This window comes from Rousettus aegyptiacus, unplaced genomic scaffold (assembly GCF_014176215.1).
Source record: "Rousettus aegyptiacus isolate mRouAeg1 unplaced genomic scaffold, mRouAeg1.p scaffold_m13_p_1, whole genome shotgun sequence".
NCBI lineage: Eukaryota > Metazoa > Chordata > Mammalia > Chiroptera > Pteropodidae > Rousettus > Rousettus aegyptiacus.
In genome coordinates, this window is record NW_023416284.1 from 157,838,473 (window position 1) to 157,861,138 (window position 22,666).

General features: G+C 30.9%; 1 protein-coding gene across 3 annotated transcripts in view; it reads right to left on the reverse strand.

Moving 5' to 3' along the window:
• THEMIS (thymocyte selection associated) overlaps positions 1–22,666 on the reverse strand; it is a 160,346-nt gene that overhangs the window by 136,963 nt on the left and 717 nt on the right. The window lies entirely within an intron of this gene.

Genomic DNA, 22,666 nt, shown 5'->3' on the forward strand with positions numbered 1-22,666 from the left:
CTACAGGTTCTGGTTATTTCTCTAGATAATTCTATCAAAATTTTAAGGACGCATTTTTACTAATCCTATATAATCTCTGCCAGAAAATAGAAGATGAGGGAAAACTTATCAATTTATTTTATGTAGCAAGCATTACCATTATACCCAAACCAGACAAACATTACAAAAAAGAAAACTACAGGCCAATATTCCTCATCAATAAAGACACACACAAAAAAATTCTTCACAAAATTAGCAAATAAAATCCAGCAGTATATAAAAATAATAATATTTTATGCAGAAATGTGGTTAATCCAAGAGATACAAGGTTAATTCAATATTCAAAAAGCAATCAACATAATCCTCTATAATTAAGAGACTAAAGAAGAAAAAGCAGACAGATTGATGCAGAAAATCATTTGACAAAATTAAACACACATTCACAACTGCAATTTAAAAAATTTTCTGAAAAACTAAGGTACCGGGCAACTTTCTCAAATTGATAAACAGCATATAGCAAAACAAACAAACAAACAAAAACATAAAGCTAACATTACATTTAATGGTTAAAGATCAAATAGTCTCTCCCGAAGATCAAGAACAAGTGAAGGCTGTATGTTCTAACCACTCTTATTCAACATAGTCCTGGAAGTTCTAGTCAGTGCAATAAGACAAGAAAGAAAATAAAAAGCAAATATCTTTGAAAGGGAGGTATATAACTGTCCATATTTTATTTGCAAATGACATAATTACCTAGATAGAAAATCCTATGAAATCGACAAAAAAATCAGCCTCAATTGAGGCTGTGGCACTGGGAAAGGTGTACACATGTACATCAATGGAACAAAATGAAGTAGCACCTAGAAACAGCCTCATAGAAACAAAACCATTTGATTTTTGACAAAATTGCAAAAGCAACTCAGTGGAAGAAAGATGGCCTTTTAGACAAAAGGTGAGGGAGAAACCGAATGTCCACAAGCAAAAAAAAAAAAAAAAAAAGCCTAGTATTAAACCTCATACCATGTACATATAAATGATAACTCAAAATGTATTATGAAGGTAAATATGAATGTAAAACTAAAAAAAAAGGAAAAAGAAAAAAAAACAGTAGAAACCCTTTAGAACTTAAGGGCTAGGCAAAGAGTTCTCAGAATTGATAGCAAAAGCATAATCCATAAATGGAAAACTTGATAAACTGGACTTCATCAAAATTAAAAATGTTTGCTCAGTAAAAACCCATGTGAAAAGAATAAAAAGACAGGCTACAGATGGAGAGAAAATATATGAAACCATATATCTGACATAGAATTTATATCAAGAATTTATAAAGAAGTCTCCAAATCAAATGTAATAATAAGAATCGATTAAGTTAGAAAATGAGAAAAAGTCATGAACAATCATTTCACCAAAGAGGGTATATGAATAGCAAATGAGTATACTGTAAGCCATTACTAAATTCAAACCACAGTGAGATATCACTACATAACTATTAAAATGACTAAAAGAAAAAAATAGTGACACTACCAAATGCTGATGAGGGTGCAAAGAAACTGGATTACTTTTACATTGCTAGTAAGAATGTAAAATGGTAGAGCCACTCAGAAACACTGGCAGTTTCTTAAAAAATAGCTAAACATGTAACTATGAGCATTTCCTTGTTGGATATGTATTCCAGAGAAATTTAAAAAATATATTTCTGAGAGACAACCAATAAAATGTACCTAAGCCATCAATCAATCAATCATTTTCACACCAAAACTTTTCTACAAGTGCTTATAGCAAGCAGGTTTATTCGTAATAGCAAAACGTGGAAAGAGGCCAGATGTCCTTCGCATAGGAGTAGTTAAACACAATCATGGTTCTTCCATACTACGAAATACCACTCAGCAATAAAAAGAAATGAACTGTTAATTCATTAAAAAATTTGGATGAATCTCCAAAGAATTGTTCTGAGTGAAAAAAAAGCCGATCCCAAGAGGTCACATACTGTATGATTCTCTTCATGTAACATTTTAAAATAACAAAATTATAAAAATTCTGAACATATTAATGGCTGAAAGAGGTTAAAAAGAGATGGGGACGTAGAAAAAAGTAGGCATGTCTGTAAAAGGGCAACATGAGTGACATGATGATCTGTACCTTGACTATCAATGTCAATATCCTGGCTGTAGTAGTGTACTATAGATAATTTTGTAAGATGTTAAGTTGGAGGCAAACTGGATGAAGAACATATGAGATTGCTTTGTATTGTTGCTTGCAACAATTTAAATAAATGTGTGTGTGCATGCACTGCAGTGCACTTTTCACACTAGTAACAGAGTGAGAAAGTCTGAGTCAATCACAGAAACACATGTGGACAAGGCAATGTAATAGAAGCACCTTGAAGAAAATTGTTAACCCCCCAAATGCAGTAAGCCCTTTGGAGAGTCTTGACAGCAGAGCTAGAGGCAGTGGGTTCTGTTGCTGTTGGAGAAGGTGTGAGCCTCTTCCCACCTCTGGGACCCCGGGAAGAACTCCAGAGCAGCACTGCCAGTTAGAACTTTTTGCAATGATGAACATAATTTGAAGTGCCCAACACTGCAGCTAACAGCCACATGAGGCTCATGAACATTTGAAATCTAACTATGTAGCTGAAGAACTCAATTATTAAATTTACTTACTTTAATTAATTTAAATTTAAATAGTCACACTTAAATAGGCTAGCAGATACAGTATTAAACAGCATTCTTTTTTAAATGAGAGCCTAGGTTTTGCTATGGCAAATGTGTCAGAGTTTTGGTAATGTAGGCATCTCTATTATCACTTTGATTGTCCTCTCATGCTAATGAAGTTAGCAACATCTGAACATATACGCTCTTACATATGTAGTAGTTGATGTGTCATTGTGGCCTAATAGGGTTAATCTGGATGGCTGGTTATTTATAGTGATGGAAAGGGTATTCCAGGAAGTTCACTTTTCAGATTTAAACAAATCACCATATGTTAAAAGACTATCTGACATCAGGTGTCTTTCCAAGATGATCTGATTACAAAATAAAAAGTCAGTGGTTGGAGAGAATTTAAGGAAACTGAATTTAAACTTTAAGCAATAGAGTGTTATTGTCTAAGAAAGTTCAAAGAGCTGCCTGCAGAGTAACAGAAGACAATGGGGGAAATGAGATGCGTTACCACATACTACAGTGATGTAAGTATACGGTGAGAAGTGCCTGATTAGGATGGCTGCTCAAAACATTAAAATGGCCTCACAGGAACTGGGGAAAGAAAAGTAAGAAAAACGAGACTCAGCGAATAATGGCGTCCTCATATGTGGATATATTAGGAAGAAAACACCAAGCTCAGTTCTTGGTATATTATTTTGATGTCAAATGGTCATCCTTAAGCATAGTTGGTCCTATTTAGTTCCTCTTAAACAACCGTTTGCCAACAGGCTGTATGACAATTAATTTGGGAAAATTTAAAAATAGGGATTCTTGGGCTACACTCTAGAAATTTTAAATCAGATTCACCAGGGTGGAACACAGGACTAGGTAATTGTTTTAAAAGTTCCCTAATAGATTCCAAAGTTTCCTTAGGTTTGAGAAATAGTTACAAACCACAATCGGTGAAGTGAAGTCATGACTACATATGTCAACCTGGGGAATCATACAAATTAAGGATTAGTTAAAACTATAAGAGTAAAAAGAGAACAAGAGCAACTCTATAGACAGATCTACTCCACTAAGAGTAAGAAGAATAGAGCATCTGGTACATGTATGAGGATAAATGTTTAATATTATTATAATGTGCCTGTAATTTACTTAAAATACTTCCTCATAATGAGATACATACATAGGTTGTTCAATAGTTTTAACCTATAGCCCTGCGAAAGAGATGAGGAAGATGTCAACATGAGTTGTACACTAATCAGAAAATATAAACCCAGGGTGACTAGCTAACATGCAAAAGATTAATCAGAAGTCTATATACTTTTAAAACAATTGCCACAAGTGTGACATATATTTATTTACCTCCTACTAACACAAAAGTCTTCTTTAGCACGATAATGAATATTAGTGAGACATCTCCGCTGATGAAATGAGTGGTGTTCAAATGTGTCGATTAGTTCCAAATGTAAAGTAGGTGCTCCTGTTCTTGCAAAGGGGTGTGAGAATCTAGAGAAGCGGTCCTGGTTCAGTGGCTGCTTCTAAGCGGTTTTGTCATCTAACTAGAAGGGTAGTTGGATCCTGCTGCTGGAATACTGCTGCGGAAGTCTCTAATGAAACCTTTCATGCAAAGTTCTGTCAGAGTATCAAAAAAGACAAATAGTTGGGACTATATCAGACTAACACACAGGTCATGTAATTTTTATATGCCTGCTTGCAAATTAATGTTTCATATTTGGCAAAATCTGATCTAAGGTTTTCTTTCATTGTATGAGACCATGTACTTCCAAGGACTGAAGACCATCAATATCTACCAAAAATAACCTAATAATGGTGAATAACAAATCAATTCTGATCAGTTTGCAACAAGTAATTTTTTTCCAGCAAGTTTGCCATGATTTTTTTAGTTATTCTTAATAGGATGAAATTAATATTCATTAATGGATACATTAATAAATAGGAGCTGCTAAATTTTACTGAGCAGTGACTTTGTGGTTTTTAAAAAAACATGGTACTTCCTTGAATAATTCAACTTTGTTTCTCAAAGGAATCTGAATTAGAAAAGCAACCAGCATGAAGCCTACCAATAAAAATGCAATGCTACAGGTCACTTGTCAGATAAATGGCATCTATCAATAGTTAATTTCGCTATTAAATTTTATTGAGAACTTGCAAATGAATGGCTTATTGTTCCAAGTAAGAAGAAAACGTTCTTCATAGCAGAAATTAAAATTTCCATTCTTCTGTCTTCTGTGGTTTGAAGCATTTATTAAAGCTTTAAGGCATGTGTTACAATAAGAAGTCATCTATTTAATGTCAGTTTTTAAAAAAGTCTTTTTCAAGGCAATATTATTTCTATACTGTATATATATATGTGTGTGTGTATATATATATATATATATATATATATATATAATTTCCTTAGGTATATTATCTAAAAATTCAAATGTTGTAATTAATGATTGACCAAAACCATATCAATACAGAAGTGAGCAAACAACCTGCTGAGCATGTTTATGTAGAGGACCTCATGACATATCTTTGCAACTGTTATGTCTGACTTACTGGGAATGCCTTGACTTTGAGATGGCCTGGTGATTTAAGGATCTTTGTTGCTGTAAATTCAGCATCCTGTCAGGTATTAGGTAGCCACTCAACAGTGTTGGCTGAATAAACAGTTATTCTTAGAGATGTATTTGTTTATTTCATTGTTTATCTATTTCTTTAAGTATCATTAAGAAAGATACTTGTTAATCCTGTTATTGGAAATTTTTCATCTATTAATAATTGGCGAACAGAATAATATCACACACACACACACACACACAAACGTGTGATTTTAGGTTTCGGCTTCTATAAAATGAGGTTAGTTTTGTTGATCTAGAATACTGCTTCATTCTGAAAAGAGTAGATTTACTAGAAATGTAGAAAATTACTTTTTAAAACAATGGACAAATTATGCAGGGGCAGGGTGTAGGGAAATTGATTCTGCGGGCCGGCTGTGGCTGGGATGCACCTGGAGAGGCTAGGGATGGTGAGAGCTCAGGGCGGCAGGAGAGGGGCGTGGCGTTCCATCCGCACGGTTTGCTGCTGGCCTTTCAAGAGCTGGAGTTACCCTTTCCGTTCCAACCTGACGTTTCTCTCCAAGGTAGTCTTCCCAGGATTTACAACCCGCCCTCTCCAGGCTGGTCCCACTGTTGGGTATTTCCCTGCACGTGGGAGCTGCGTTTGCATTAATCCCCCGGAGGCGGCCTTAATTTAACCCTTGACTCTGGAGCCTGCTCTTGCAGGGACTGCGCGGCAGGTTTAGCCCAATCACTAGAGGCACAGCCACCTCGTTTGCCTCATTTTTTTTAAAGCATGCAATGTAAGTATAGCTAATCGGGACTTTTTTTTTTTTTTTCAAGTGCCATTTCTATTATCCTATAAATATTTGTCCTTTCTTTGAATGAAAAACTTGATGGCAATAGGTTTTAGTTTATGCCCCACCTTCATATTCTACTACAGCACATAACGTGTACTCAAAAGTACATTACTGTCCATGAGCATCTGTAAATGTAGCCAATCTCACTTGACTAAAATATAAAGGAGAATGGAAGATAGAACAGCTTGTGTCTGATCAAGCACGAATTCATATTTCCGTTATTGTCGAGATTCTATAAACCTTTGAACATACTATATTGTTGCTAATTTTTTAAATTATTGGAATAAATACATACACTATTTAAATAGGAATATATTTAAATTAGTAACTATGTACTAATTAATGTTCAAAATCAGAGTAGTCTCTGCTAATGAACAGTTAATTCAAAACTTACCATGATTTGATTTCAGGAGTTCTGGGAAAAAAAAAATGTTTTAAATATGCTTTAAGCTTTTTCTAATATCAATAGAGGTAAAAAAAAAAAGTTCTTTGGTCTGTGGTTAGAATTCACACATCGTTTATGGGGCAGGTGTTCTTTTCTTAACCGACACAAATGCTGAATCATTGAAACCAACTCTTCAACCAAGAGTAAAAATCTTTAGACCTAATTTTTCTTTATAAGATTTAGAATATTGGAGAGCTAATTTCATTAGGTGGTTTAGTAGAAAACTTGCCCTATTTCTTAACAAACTATTTTTCTTTAAAATAACAATAACAAAAATCTTGTCAAATAACTGTTCATTGCCGTTTACAAAGTATCATACCATGTGGAAAAAGTAAGTTTCATTTCAGTAAATTTCATATCAGAGCTTTTGCTAGAATCTTAGTTTTATAAAGGTGAAATGATTCCAAATACAAATAAAACAAAGTAGATGACCTGATTAGAATGTAATGTTTTTAAATTCAAGAGCTGGAATATTGCATCAGAGAAAGACATTTCTAAAAATAATATTTCAAATGTTTTTTACACATGAAGTTACTTTTGCTCTCATTTTCAATACTACTACTCTTTATTTAGTAGTGCTTAACACAATTTATCAGTATCATCATATACAAAAACAAACTACTATACTTAAGGCAATAATTTTATTCTTTTCATTTAGTAAGTGCTGTTCAATGTTAAATAAATGACCAATAATTTATACCTATTAAAATGAATTTAGGTAATTAAGATCTTTAAATAAAATGTCCATTTCACAGCATTTGAAATCTAGCAGCCAATAAAATATATAATTTTAACTTAATCTCTTGCTCAGTTTTTTCTTTATACTTACGAAATAAAGCATATGTAAATCTATATTTACATAATTACATGCAAAAACACATATGCCACACTCCACTTTTTAATTTTGTGTTGCATTGTTAAGGTCGGTGCTTAACAACAAATAAATTAATAATTTTTAAATGTGAGCACTCTACTATAGGCTGTCTGAATCAAAAATTCACACTTTTACCCCTTACACTTTACTGCTGAGATAGCTGTGTGCCACTGGCCCTGAAAATTCCATTGCCCAAAGTCACCTAGGGCCAGGAATAGGAAATGTGGGGTATTTCGAAGGTCTTTCTAACAAAGCCTAGTGGGAGATTTGGTGTGACTAAGGTTTCTTTCCAGTCCTGATGCCTCTGTGAGTCCAGGGAGTTGTGATCTTACCAAGGTTTATGAGAAGAATTTCTCACATTCTTTCTCCTCATCCTAGGTTTATTACTTATTATATTGTTTGGGAGAGAGAAAGCTTTAACATGAACAAGTATGTATGACAACTTTATTAATAATCTATGATTATAATGAAGATTCAGGAATAGATATTGAGTTAAATCATTTGATTTAAGACCTCACATTATTAGTATAAACTATTTGTTAAACATCTCAAATGTGTTAGATATTGCATTGCCACTCCTTCCAAGAAGTTTAAATGTTATTTGAGAAAAGAGGTCTTTTTCTTTTAATGCAGTAATTGACTGAAAGAGGTAAAAATAAATTGATAGGTTATATTATTTATCCTTTTTGTTTCCAGGTAAAAGTCACTAAAAATTCTAATAGCTATTATAGACAATTCCAATTTTATTTTAACTGTAGAGACTTTAAAACATAGGAATTCTACATTTTAAAACATTTCCACTTAAATCACACAAAACAATTTTTGGCAGGTATTTTTCTCGACGGCTTTTGAAAATAATATAGATTATCTGAGCTGCTTTTGTTTATTTGTAATGTGTCTTTTTCAGGAATTTTTGTTAAAATAAGGCCCACTTTAGCTAAATTTTAGGGGGGGAAAGCATACCATTCAAACACACACACAAATTTACTACTTTTACAATCATTTTACATTTTAAAACCTTAAAGATTTGATTCTTATTTTTAAATGTAATGTTTAATTACATTAAAAAATAACTTCTTATTGACCTGTAGCATATGGCCTAAAGGCATTTTAGAGCCAAATTATACAGTAACTGAAGTATCAAGTCTTAGATAAAAAAAATTGTTCCAAAGTTTTTATTGAAAACAAAATTCAACATTATTTTGAGCAAGATTTTATGCCTTAAAGACTAAAGACACAAATGTAGTATTTACATATCAATCAAATCAATATAATTTTAATGTTTCTTAAATGAAAATGAAAATTTACATTTTCCAAATTTTATTCTCCTCATTATTTTAGTGTCCAATCATATATCATTGATACAAACAGAACAAATTTAGATTTATTTTATGTCTTTATTGATTTTACATTTGGAAATATAATGTTTTTCTTAATTTTAAAGTTTAACTATAAAAAGTTTTCAAGTTTTAACATCTGTGAACTTAGGTTGTCATGAACTTCAAAAGCAGTTTTATACCATTGAAGCTCAATAGAACATATTGTAAACATGTTGAAAAATTCTACTATAGAAATTTAATGCTTGTCCTTAATAAATCTTTATAAATATACATTCATGTAAGAAATATTGGTGGTATTTTCTTTTAGCTGATATTCTTTTTTTGAAATGCAATAGGCCATGTTTCATTAGACTTTTAAGTGATTTCATTTCTCTTGGTTCTGTATGAATCAGTACCAATGTTGTAAATATGCATTAAAAAGTAAAAAAAAAGTTTTTTCTTTGTCTGAATATTTAAAGCATATGAAATATGAGTAAATACAAGTTGAGTATAATACTATAATTTTCGAATTTGTCCTGGTTTTAGTAGCTAATTAAATTAAGTCTGAAGAAAATTAAATTCAATTAGCCATAAAATAATTATGTTAGCTTAAAATAGGCATGATTTGTTGTCATGTGAACTTTCATAGATGTATTGAATCCATAAGACATGTTTATATAATGCATAATTCACTAAGGATTATTATTCAATATACTTATTCAACCAGCCTTAAAGTTAATACTTCAATGTCATTCTTATCAAATTACAATTATGATCAGTAATAAATAATAACTTTTTAAAAGATAAAACATTTGTAACTAATACTGGTTATTTCTGGTGCACATTTACTTTAGCAACTCAATTTGTGTAGTCAAACTTCCATTAGTAAATTGTTATATTTCTTAAAACATTGGTGGCTCTGTAATGATTGAATTCACTGTAGGGTGCTGTAAACTTTTCAGATGGGCAGAGTAAGAATCAACTTTACTAAAAGTTTTATTCCTGGGGCCTATGTAGGTGATATGGCAAATAGGTGAAATTGAAATGGAAACAATAATATTGCAAGATACTGCCAGGGATTAAATTTCTCTATAAATATGATGAATTAAGTAATTTAAATAATATTAAATGTATATGTGTACATATATACATATGAATACTAAATTTCTATATAGATGAGCATGTTATATTATTTATCCTTTTTGTTTCCAGGTAAAAGTTATTAAAAACTCTAATAATTACTATTAGCTCTTTACTCTTTGACTCAAATTCATCTAGTAAACTTCTACTAGATCTAATCTACTCACCTGACATGATTATTTTCTTTTTTGCCTTAAACATCTCAGATAATCTTTAATTTTTTTTCTATAATTTCCAAGTTATTTACAATGAACAAGTTTAACTTTTATAATCAGAAAAATGCCTAATTATAATTATAAGAAACTTTTACAAATTCTTATCAAATACAGAATAAGTTCAATATCCTATTGTAGTTCAAGAACCATTTAAAATATGACCACAAATTACCTAATTATGTCCTATACCCTGATCTGTTCTTGGGTCATATTTCACATTTTCAAATTCATATAACCTTCTAAACACTTCTCTTTTATTCTAAAAATTTCTTATTTACCTGCTTATCATTTCTATAGGTTGCAAGCCCAGCAATATATATCAATACCTCTTATTAAGCTTTCTCTTACTTTTTGGGTGGTAAGTTGTGCTCTTCCTGATGTTCACAAAATAGTTTATGTTTATTAGAGAAACTTTCACATTGTATCATAAAAATTGATTTAAAAAAAATCTATTTCCTCGAACTGTCCTATGGAATTGTTAAAGGCAAGAATCATATTTTATTCATTTTGTAGAAGGAAGGATGAAGAAAATATCAGAGAAACATGAAAAGAAATAGATAAAAATTTAAGAAATTATTTCCATGATTTTGGCAGAGAAAATACATATAATATTTAATATATTCAAAACATGGTACTTAAAAATCTTACATTACAAGAGGGGAAACTCATATTTATAGTGTTTAAAAACTACTATAAGAAACCCTTTTTAGCATTATATTTATGGGCTCATTGAAGCAAAACTATGATCTGACTTTTGCAAATGTGTGTGTGGTTTCATCAGCATTCTCTTTCTTGATAAATAGTGAAAAATGGCTCGAGATGTCTAAATATATTAGTGAAGAGTTCTAGCATTGTTTTAGTTATTTTGCAAATTTAGATTAACATCTCTAAATTTCCAGTTCTTCTAAGAGAAAACCTTTGCAATGTCAAAAAAAAAAACCATATATGGTTCTCCACCGTTTCCTGTTATCATTTCTGATCACTCTCCCCTCCTTCAAACCTCACTGTTTCTTACTTTTTCTGATATATATCAACACATTTCTGCCATAACTTTTGATTAAGATGTTCTCTCATCTTGGAAAGTCATTCACCCAGATACCTGTTTTGTTAACACCCTCGCCTCTCTCTACTAGAGAAAGTCATTTCTACTCATCATTCCCAGCATGCTTTGTAACTATGTACAAAATTGGTTAATTCTTCCATTACTTGGATTTAAGACTTTAGAAAATTCTGGATAATGCAAATGGAAATTACATCCGAAGATAAGAGATAAAACTCTTAAAAGAAAACTATGAGGTAAAGTGTTAACTTCATGGACTTAGAGTGCTGAAAACCACATTCCCAAGAAAGGAGAAGCTTTGACAGGGTCCTGAGAGATAATATTTAACTATTGGAATATCCTGACAGATAAGAGTGTTTTTGTATATCTGAGACCTTGAGTTACGCCAGATAATTTATGCTAATAATGTGATTTATGGGTGAATGCCTGTATTTGTTCATCTGTTGGTTCTGGATCACACTGTATTACTTGACCTCTGGAGGGTATGGAGACTCAAATAACTAAGGTCATACAACTACTCCATGCCTATGCAACTGTTCCAATAAAAAATTTGGGCACAAAAGTCACAAATGAGCTTCCTAACTGGAAATATTTTGTCTATGTTGTGATACATCATTGACAGGAGAATTAAGTACTGTCCATATGCCAGAGGCTAATTGGTAGCTCATCCATGTTTCCTCATGGAATCTTTTTCTATAAGTCTTTTTCCTTTGTTGACTTTAACCCATATCCTTTCCCTGTAAAAAACACAACACTGAGTAAAATTGCTTTTCTGAGTTCTATATTTCTAGAAAATCATCAGAATGGGAATGATTTGGAAGACTCCCAATATAAAACACGGGAAGAAATTTTTGTGACCTTGAGTTAGGTAACATGATACCAAACATGAGCACTAAAGAAAAAAAAAAATGACAAATGTGACTTTATCAAAATTTAAAACTTCTTGCTACAAAATACATTAAGAAAATAGAAAGACAAGTCATAGAAGGGAAGAAAATATTTTCAATTGTATATCTGAAAATATTTGCAAATGAAATACTAGAATACAGAAATAATTCTTATAATTCAATAACAAAGAGACAAACAATTAAAAATGGGCAAACGATTTGGAGAGACAATGTATCAAAAAAAACCCCAAATAAGTTGCTAATGAGCACAGGAAAACTGCTCAATGACATGATTTATCATTGAAGAATGCAAATTGAAACTACGAAGAGATATCATTAGTTACTGTTTAAAAGATAGGCAATACCAAGTTTTAGTAATAATTTGGAGAAACTGGAATCCTAAATCATTATAAATGGACATGTAAAATAGTTCAATATTCATAATGTCTCCAAAGGAGAAATTATACAAGTGTCATTTAACTGGTGCTGGATAAATAAAATAAAATAAAATAATAAAATAAAATAAAACAAAATATGGTATATTCATACAATAGAATACTATTTATTAATAAAAAGAAACAAAATACTTATACATGCTGCATCGTGGGTGAACCTCAAAGACATTATGCTAAGTAAAAGAAGCTAAATGCAAAAGACTATTTATTGTATAATTTATTTTATATGAAGTGTCCAGGAAAGGCTAATTTATAGACAGAAAGTAGATGAGTGAATGCTTGGGGCTGAAAATGTCAGTGATAATTATTGGCAAGTAGCTCAAGAAACTTCTTTGAGGTGATGGAAATTATCTAAAATTATTGGTGGTTGCACAATTTTATAAATTAAGCAAAAATCATTGAATTGTACACTTATAATGAATGGATTTAAGGCTTAGAAAATTATACCTCAATTAACTATAAGAAAAATCTAATGGGAAAAGATGGGGGGAAAAAAACAATAAATAACTTAACATGGAGTGTAAGAATGAGGAGAAAGGTGCTTTGATACACCAAAAAAAAAAAAAAAAAAAAAGAGAAAGAAAGAAAGAAAGAAAGAAAGAAAGAAAGAAAGAAAGAAAGAGAAAGAAAGAAAGAACAAAATAAGGAGGACAGAGATTATATGAAGGAAGTGTGAAAATTTTTCAGTATTGTCAAGGGTGGTCAAGGTTAAGACTCAGAGAAAAAGGAGTTAGACAAGTTGATGTCTGGTAGAAGAGCTTGCCAGTCTGAAGGGCAGCATGAGCAATACTTTAAGGCGGGAGCACATTCCCAGGTTTGAGAAACAGTGAAATGGCCAGTGTGGCTGGAAGGAGAAGGAGATTATTAAAAAAATAAAGTAGATAAATAATGGGAGCAAGGGAAAAATATATAAAAGGCCTTATTACTCATTGTAAGGTTTTTATTTTGAAAAAAAAATTGGAGAGCCATTGGAGGATTTTTAACTGAATTGCATCATGATCTGACATACAATTTAAAAGACTCTTTATGCCATGTAGAGAATAGAAACAGGGAGACCAGTTAGGTGGCTACTTTGATAATCCTGGAAGTAAATTATGATGACTTGAATCAAGGGGAAAGATGGAAGTTGTGAGTGGTGAGATTCTGGATAAAGCATGAGGAAAAAAATTTTGACATCAATTTTTTTCTTTTTTAAAGTTAATCATATTTTTATAAAAATTAGAAGAGACTATATTGAAATGTTAATAGTATTCCTTTGTGTTTGATGAAGTTATTGGTAATTTTTTGTTTCTGCGCTTTCTAATTTGTCAGCTGTGTGCATGTATTACTTCTATAAAACAAAAATATTATTTCACTATCTAGTTCATTAAACAAGATCAAAATGCAAACAAACTGCTTTTTGTCATATTTTAAGTCAATACCAAAATGGTTATATATATGAAGAGAAATAAATGGTCATGCTAATTTGAAAAGTCATCTAAGAAGCAACCATATTCCCTGAATACAGAGTGGTGAACTCACTTCCTTGCGAACATGTGGTAGCACTACTACCCAAATAACTTTCCTGGCATTGTATAACTCTCTCCAGAATATGTCTGATGTCTAATTTTTAAGTACAGTTTCAGCAATAACACATAGAACTTGTATCAGTCAGAGAAGTTTAGGTTATGCTGAAATAACAAACAACCTCAAAGTCTTACAAATTTAAACAGTGTAGGTATATTTTTTTATTCCACTACATGTTTAACACAGGTGGGTGAGGGCAGGATCTCTAAAAATTGTAGTCACCTTGGGACATAGACTGTCAAAGGCTTCACTTTTACATGGTCTACCAGGATGAAATATGTTAAATCATGAACTGGTTCTTATACCATCTGCTTCTAATGATATACATTATATCTGCTCATTACATTGGCCAACGCATATTCTACGGCTACAAAAATATTGAGAAGTGTAATCCTATGATATACTCAAAAGAAGGTTAAAAGGAATAAACGGACATAATTTTTTTTTTAATTCTTCACATTTGCTCTTTGGTTACAAACTGTTCTTTCAAAGAATTGAAGATAGTATGATGACACATGGGTTATGTTGTCTATGCTGCATGTCATAATTCTTCATGAGCCAGCTGACAGCTAGATTAAAGATCTGGGATTTGCGATGGCCATTATGTTATCTCCCAACAGGGCTCTCTAAAGTGGGCGAACTATCCCATACAGTATTACAAAATGTGACGTAAGAGAAGAAAATATTAGATCTTTAATTATATTCATTTCAGCATAAAAATGAGAAAATTCAATAATACTACTATATTATATAAAGATCTTCTAATATATAATTTAAACTTTGCTAGTATTTAACATTTTAAAATCCTAATTCTTTCTCTACATCAGATGGTCACATGACACGTACAGTCCACAGTAAACTGAGACAGACTGGGAATTCCAAGAAATGAGAACTAAAAGAAGTGTCTTAATTTACTCATTTATCTGCGATATTTCCATATAATAAATTTTATGTACATCAAGTTAATTTAATAATTAATATGATTTAATTTAACTATACTAACAAATAGGTGGTAACTTGCCAAGATACCTACAAAGACATTTGAGAATTGAAGATTACAGAGTCTATCAAGAAGAAAATGTCAGATTCATGAAGATTATTCAAATATAGATTGACAGCCATCAACATTAACGATCAATCTGCTCTAAACATATATTATATATGATGTATGTATGGTGTATATTGGGCCTTTATAAAGTATCTTTAAGAGTTATCATTCAAAGCAAGTACTTAAAGAAATAAATTAGGATTGTGTCTTTGAATCACTATCACATAGTATTAAATCAACATCCTATAAATATTGAAGGATTCAGTAATAAAAATATTTAATTTTTCAATGATTTTCAGTAATATTGCTTTTGCTAAAATAAAGTCAACTTTTATGAGAGAAAAATGGATTTTGTTATTAATAATAAAAATTAAAATTATTGAAAATATTGTTAATTTTACCTTTATTGTTAGTCTTACAATTTTTATTATTATGTATGCTTTAGAATGATTATAAATATCAATATTAAGGGTAAGTCATCACTTTTTTTTTAACTGACAGGGTTTGTGATCAAATACAGTCTTGATTGATTAGATCACGGATGGGACATTCCAGCCATGAGCTCACTGGGTGGCCAAAAATTGGCTTTTCAATTGTCGACTTGAAATTTCCACTTGGATAAATAACAGATTTTTATATTTAACATATCAAAACATATCTTTTGCTTTTCTCACCAAACCTCTTCCTCCTGTGTTCTTCACAACTCTGTCAAATGCACAAACATCTATCTAGTGGTTTAAGTCAAATCCTTTAGTGTGGCCTTCTCAGACACACATCAAATTCATTAGCAAGTCCTGACATTTCTACCTCCAAAGCATGTCCTGAACTAGTCATTTCTCTTTAAACTAAATCAAGTTACCATGATCTCTTCTGGATTACTGCATGATCTCCTTCCAAATGCATCTCATCTAGTTTTGCACCACTATCACCTATTCTCCCCAGAGCAGCAAATGATCCTCCTAAAAATGACAATCAGGTCTTGTCAATCTCCTGCTTCAAACTGTCGTTGGAAGGTCTTAAACAATTTAAACTCCTCAAAATGCTCTTGCCCACTCCTTAAATCTTCTTATAGACTCTCCTCTCTGATTTCTTCTACATGTTTGAGATACGGGAATATTTTTCCCTTCATCAAACTGACTTTTGTTCTCCAGATGTTTACACTAGCTGTTCAATCTGTTTGAAACACTCACCTCCCAGAACTTAGCTGATTGCTTCTAAACATTCAGATCTTTGCTCCTAAATCAGCTCTTTAATGTGGCTTTCCCTGACCACTTTATCTCACATGCCCCCTTCCACTTCTCCAGATTCACTCTGTACCAAGTATGTATTCCTATAGCCTTCGAAGCCAACAAAACCTGCACTTCTCCACATCCGCAGCCTCATCTCCCACCATCTTCCCCATCAGTCGGTCTGTTTTATGCTCATAGTCTACTCCTTGTTTCTTAATTAGATGAAGACCATTGCTATGTGGTTTCCACTTGCTCTGTCCTCAGAAGGAATGTTCTTCCAGACATGTGCAAAGCTCGTTTCTTTAGTTTAGTCTGGCCCCTGCTCAAATTTCAGGGCTTTGCTCTCCTCTTCCATTGTAATTCTAGGCTCTTGAACACTGCCTGATAATGTATTACTATAATTTACATAAGCGATTTCATGATAAGGCTCACATAATTGTGTATAAAACATGCTGCTATATTCATTCTGGTATAATATTTTTGTTTTTTTTTTTTGTAATTATATTTAAGTTTATTTCTAGAGGTCAAATGTTTATGCATGTTATATGTTGATGCATATTTCCCAGTTGTTACCTAGAAAGTCTGCAACAGTTTATATACCTACCAACTGTGCTTCTCATTTCTGAACATTCGTGCTTACGTTTGTTTTGTGAATCTTTTTAGGATCTGTGACCTAAAATGTGATTAAGGATGATTTATTGCTTTATTTGTATTTTATTGTTTAATTAGAAAAATTTTTATATGATTCTAGTGTGTAAACTGCCTTTTTTTTCCCTTTTTAAAATTTTACATTCATTTTTCTTTGTTGTTATTTAACAATTCTTTATACACTTAGATATTTACATGTTCTCTGTTGTATATATTGTGACTATTTTCTCAATTTGTAGTTTGACTTTTATCCACATTGATGTATTTTGTTTTCTTTTTTTAATAAGGAAGTTTTCTTTCTTATAAATTTAACTTTTTCACTTTTAAAATACCTAGTTAAATATTTTTTATGGTTTTTAAAATGTTTTTATTGTTAACATTTTAGTTTTTAATATTTTTTTCTACATATTTGTTTTGGTATATGTAGCAGCAGTGGAATTCAAATTAGTTTTGTTTTACTTTTTAGAAGTGGTTGCTCAGTTTTCCTCATAATATACCAACATTATGGTAATTATAGTAGTCATAATAACAACACATAAGACACACTGCAAGATTTCTAAAGCCAGTCATTTTGCTAAATATTTTATATGCAATACCTCAATTAACCTTTATATAAACCTTCAAATATATGATTAGGCCTATTTTTCTTGAGAGGGACTAAGCAAATGTTGAATGTTAAATGTTGTAAGTTAACCATGGAATCATTTCTTATTTGTAACAGCCAAGAGGCAAAGACCTGAGTTTATCACTCACATTCCCATACTACATATCAAAGCACAATTTAATAAATGCTAGAGCAGCATGTTATTGATAGTTATCCTGCCTGTTATCACTGTGGTTGTAATTTGAGAGCATTCAATCCAGTACCACAGAACCTTACATGACTTCATGTCAACTTTCTCAAATTCCCTCAAACCTACCTAACTTTCCCCCAAAATCTGTTATGGAGTCATCCTCATAGGGTGAACGAAACCTGGTTCCACTGCCTGCACTATATAAGAAGAAGAAAGAGGGTGAAAAATACATTTTCTTGTATTTCTTTAAACAAGAAACACCAAAATATTTAGGAAAATGCTTAGAAAAAGATATTCCTAAAAAAATGGATTAGTGATATTACTATTTGACAAAATATAAATTAATGAAAAAATCATATAGAAAAAGTGTGATAATAGAGTAAAAAGATATCATACCCCCATTCTCAGTAGCACGTGCAATAATTCAACCTCAAAAATATGATCAAACAAAAAAGTAATGAGGAGTGAACAAGATAAATGAATAAATATTGAAGGGTTGTTTTTTGTGTAACCCTCTCAGAAGATTATAGGTAAAACTAGAAAACAAGGAAGAGATGGAAATTTTTTTAATTTAATGAAAGTTAAATGCCAATTTTAGAATATTACACTTAATAGAGAAATTTTAGATGCATTTTCTTTACAATTAGGAATAAGATGAAGAATCTTATTATTGCCTAACATTGCACTCAAGGCCCTGGCCTACACTATAAAGCAAAGAAAAATAAACAGTTGTAAAACATAGTAGGGAAAGACGCAACTCTTATTATTTTTAATTACATCAATATCTATTAAGGAAAACAAATAAAAAAGGTAAACCATTATAATTAACAATAGAGTTTATCAGTACTGATAATATTTACTTGCATTTCCCACTTCAGTGATAACCAAGAAGAAAAAAGAATTATCAGTCAATATAGCAATACATATACACATGCGTATACATGCTCATTCTAGGAACTCAGCTAAGATACACAAGATCTCTACAGAGACATTTTATTAAACTCTAATACACGATCTACAAGATGGGATTTTATTGAGTTTTTTTATTGAGAAATAAATTATGCTCATGGATGGGAAAACATTTAAAAAATTAAAGTCAAAATTAAAGATATTTGTACATTAGAAATCCCATTTTAGAATGACTTCATTTGGAATTCTATAAACATTTAAGTAAGTACCATCAAATTTGCACAACATCTTTAGAAGAATAGAAAAAGACTCTATCCATGAAGTTTCATAAGTTCAACATAACTCAATACAAAAATCTGACTAAGATATTACAGGAAATAAAAATTTTAAGTCAATTTCATTTTCTAAAAGAGATACAAAAATCCCCCCCAAAACACTGGTAAACCAAATTCAGTATTATATGACCAAATAGGTTTTATTTTTCAAGTTAAATTCTTGTTTGATATTTAAAATATCAATGTTATATATATGTTACATGTAGTACTCATTAAAGTTATAGAAAGAATATTTGATAAGTTATATATTCATGATCAAATAAAATTACTAGAATATTAGAAACTTTTTTTACTTAAATGTTATATTTAAAGATGAATTATTGAAACTTTCTATCAATGGTTGTGAATAAAAATAATTCCTTTATCATTATTCTCATTCAAAATTATACTAGAAGCACTAGCCAGTTCTTAAACTGAAGAAAAACAAAAGGTATAATTATTAAAAATAATAAATAACATCTATCAATATTCACAGAAAACATAAATGTGTACATAGTGTATCCAAAATAATCTCAAGATATATTCTAACAATTCAATTAACACAACAAAAAGAAAATGAAAGCTTCGAAAGATGCCATTTATAATGAAATGAAAACAATCAAATAAGAATTAATTTGAAAAAGAAGTGTAAGAACTCTACACACACAAAAAGTTATAAAATGAAAGAGAGCTATATAACTGGATAACTATATGAGGTTCATGGATCAGAAGACAATATGATGCCACTTTTCTCCAAACCAATGCACTGTTAATCAAAATATCAGGACAACTTTTGTAGAAGTTGATAATTCTAAAATGTATATAAAAATCCAAGCTGCTAAACTTGAAGGAGAATCATAAATTGGGATACCTTATTCCATAGTAGTAGAGAACTAACAGTTCTCAGATTGGGCTGCATGTCATATTCATCAAGGAGATTTTTAAAAACCTGATAGTGATACCTATCTCCTATGTAAAAAAATTCTTATCTCTTGAGGAGAGACCCAGGCATCTATAGTTTTAATATTTCCCAGGTATTTCTAATATGCAACTAAGTTTCAGAACCACAGCTCTATAGCACATTATCATATATAAGTTATACATTATTTTGGTGCGAACCCACATTAATTTAGACAGGGCGAAATCGGTGTAACACGAATAGTAATTACATGAATGAAATACAATAGAAACTGTGGAAAAAGATGCAAAAATGTATGGACGCTATTTATGACTAATGTAACATTAAGGGAAAAGAAAAAAGGCAGTTTTTCAATAACAGTGACTATACCAATTGATTCCATAGAAGAAAAACAAAATAAGCATTGATCTAAACTTCAAACCATATACAAAAAAAAAATCTGTTCTAGGTAGATTGCAGATCTTAAGGAGAGAGTAAACAAATAGAATCTCTGGAATATAAGAGAATATCTTCATGAATTTAAGGTAAAAAAATTTCTTTGACAACACACAAAAAAGTAAATAATTATAAACTGACTACATTAGTACTAAAATTAAAACTTCTATTCATCTGAAAAATGAAATGTTAAATTATAGACAGGATATTTGCAATATAGGTAACTGACAAAGAGTCAGAAACCCCAATATGCATATAAATATGTACATATTATCCAGTCAATAATAAAATTGACTGGATAATTTTTTTTATAAAATTCAATAGAGAAATGAGCAAGAGACATCAACAATGTCTTCGCGAAACAGCATCTCCAAAAGGCCAGTAAACATATAAAATGATCATCAATCTCATTAGTCACCAGGGAAATGCAAACTATAACCATACTATCGCTTTACTCCAGAATAATTAAAATTATGAAAACTTGATAACACCCAACACCCAACATCCAGTGTGGCCAAGGACATAGTTAATTGGAGCTCTCATATACTTCTGGTGGAAATGCAAATTAGTATAACTACAAGGAAAATTTGGTTTTCATTACCTACCAAGGCAGAATATGCACATACCATATAACATGGCAATTTAGCTTATTTATATACACAGCTAAATACATATGCATGTGAACACACACATATAAGAATGCTCATGATAACTTCAAACTGGGAATAATTCAAATGCCCATTCACAGTAGAATGGATAAATAAATTGTGGTTTATTCATCCAATGGAATATTATACACACTGAAATGAATAAATTATATAGAACAACATGGATTGATTTTACAAAATGATGTTGACCATATATGCCAACCAGAAAAGGATACATGTTATAATTTTTCATTTATATAAAGTTTATAAAAGAACAAAAGTCATAATAACAGTTATCTTTGGGGAAGGTGATGAATAATGATTGAGAAAGGGCACAAGTTAAGATTTCTAGAATACTTTTAATTTTTGATTTCTCGACCAGGGTGATGATTACATAAATGTGCTTACTTTGTGAAAATTCCTCTAGTATACACTTTTTTTCTCTTAAAATATAACATAGTCAGCAAAGTATTAAAAGATAAACACAGTCTGAACACATGGAGAGGCATACTATGTCTTTTTGTAAGACTTAATATAAAAATGCCAGTTCTTCCCAAACTTATAAAATCAATCTAATTGAATACAAATTCTAGTTGAATATTTTAAGTAACTAATTGATTTCTTTAAAAACGTATTTGAAAGATCTCTGAATAATTAAGTCAACTTAGAAAAAAGAAGCAAAGAGAAGGTATTGGACCATACATTACCTATATATTGACATTTATTCTGGAGCCACAGTTATAAAAAGAAAAATTGGGGAAAAAATAGGCTAATGGAATAAAAGAGATATTTCAGAGACAGACTAATCCAGATGTGAGCTTATACTATGACTTAAAAGCAGCAATGTAAATCGACAGGGAAAGGATGCTAGCTTAAAAAAATGGTACTGGGAAATCAAGTTTATTATATGGACAAAACTACAATTGGATCCCTCTGCACCTCATAGCAAAGCGTCCTCCAAATAGTTTCCAAACTAAATGTGAAATATACGACTGTAAAGTTGATATAAAATAATACAAGAAAATATCTTTTTAACCTGGACATGAAGAAAGACTTTCTACGCAAAGCCTCAACAGCACAAAAACCATGAGACAAAATAATGATTTAGGCTGGCTTATGAACAAAGATATATTTCATAATATTGTGTACATGAAAAAATGTGTTCTGATTTCAAATAATCAATTTACAGATGAAGTAAACAAAAGGCAACATTAAGCTGGTGACAGCCTCCCCCAAGTGTGTGTGTGTGTGTGTGTGTGTGTGTGTGTGTGTGTGTGTGTGTTGGATCTGACATTTGTCAATTTTTGTTTTATTTCATAATATAATATCTAAAACATTGTGTTTTTTTTAATGAACAGAAAAGATTTATCTACCAGCAATTCAAGTTACTTTTCCAGTAGTTTTCTGTATCTAATTCTACTATCGCCTCAATTCTAACACTCTTATGACCAGAAATATGTATTTTTCTAGAAAACAACTCTTTGTCTTACATATATTCAAACTAACTGCTCAAAGATTCCAGAATACACATATTATAGGCTTTTCCATTCTTTTACTGAATTAGTACATAACATCTCAACACACACACTTATTATTCTATAATGTTAATTGAATTCTGACTTTTTAACATAAATTCTTAAAAATTATCTTGTAATTGGTAGACATTAATTTCTATGCTTTCAAATAAGAATATAATTATTTAAAGAATTAGGAGTTA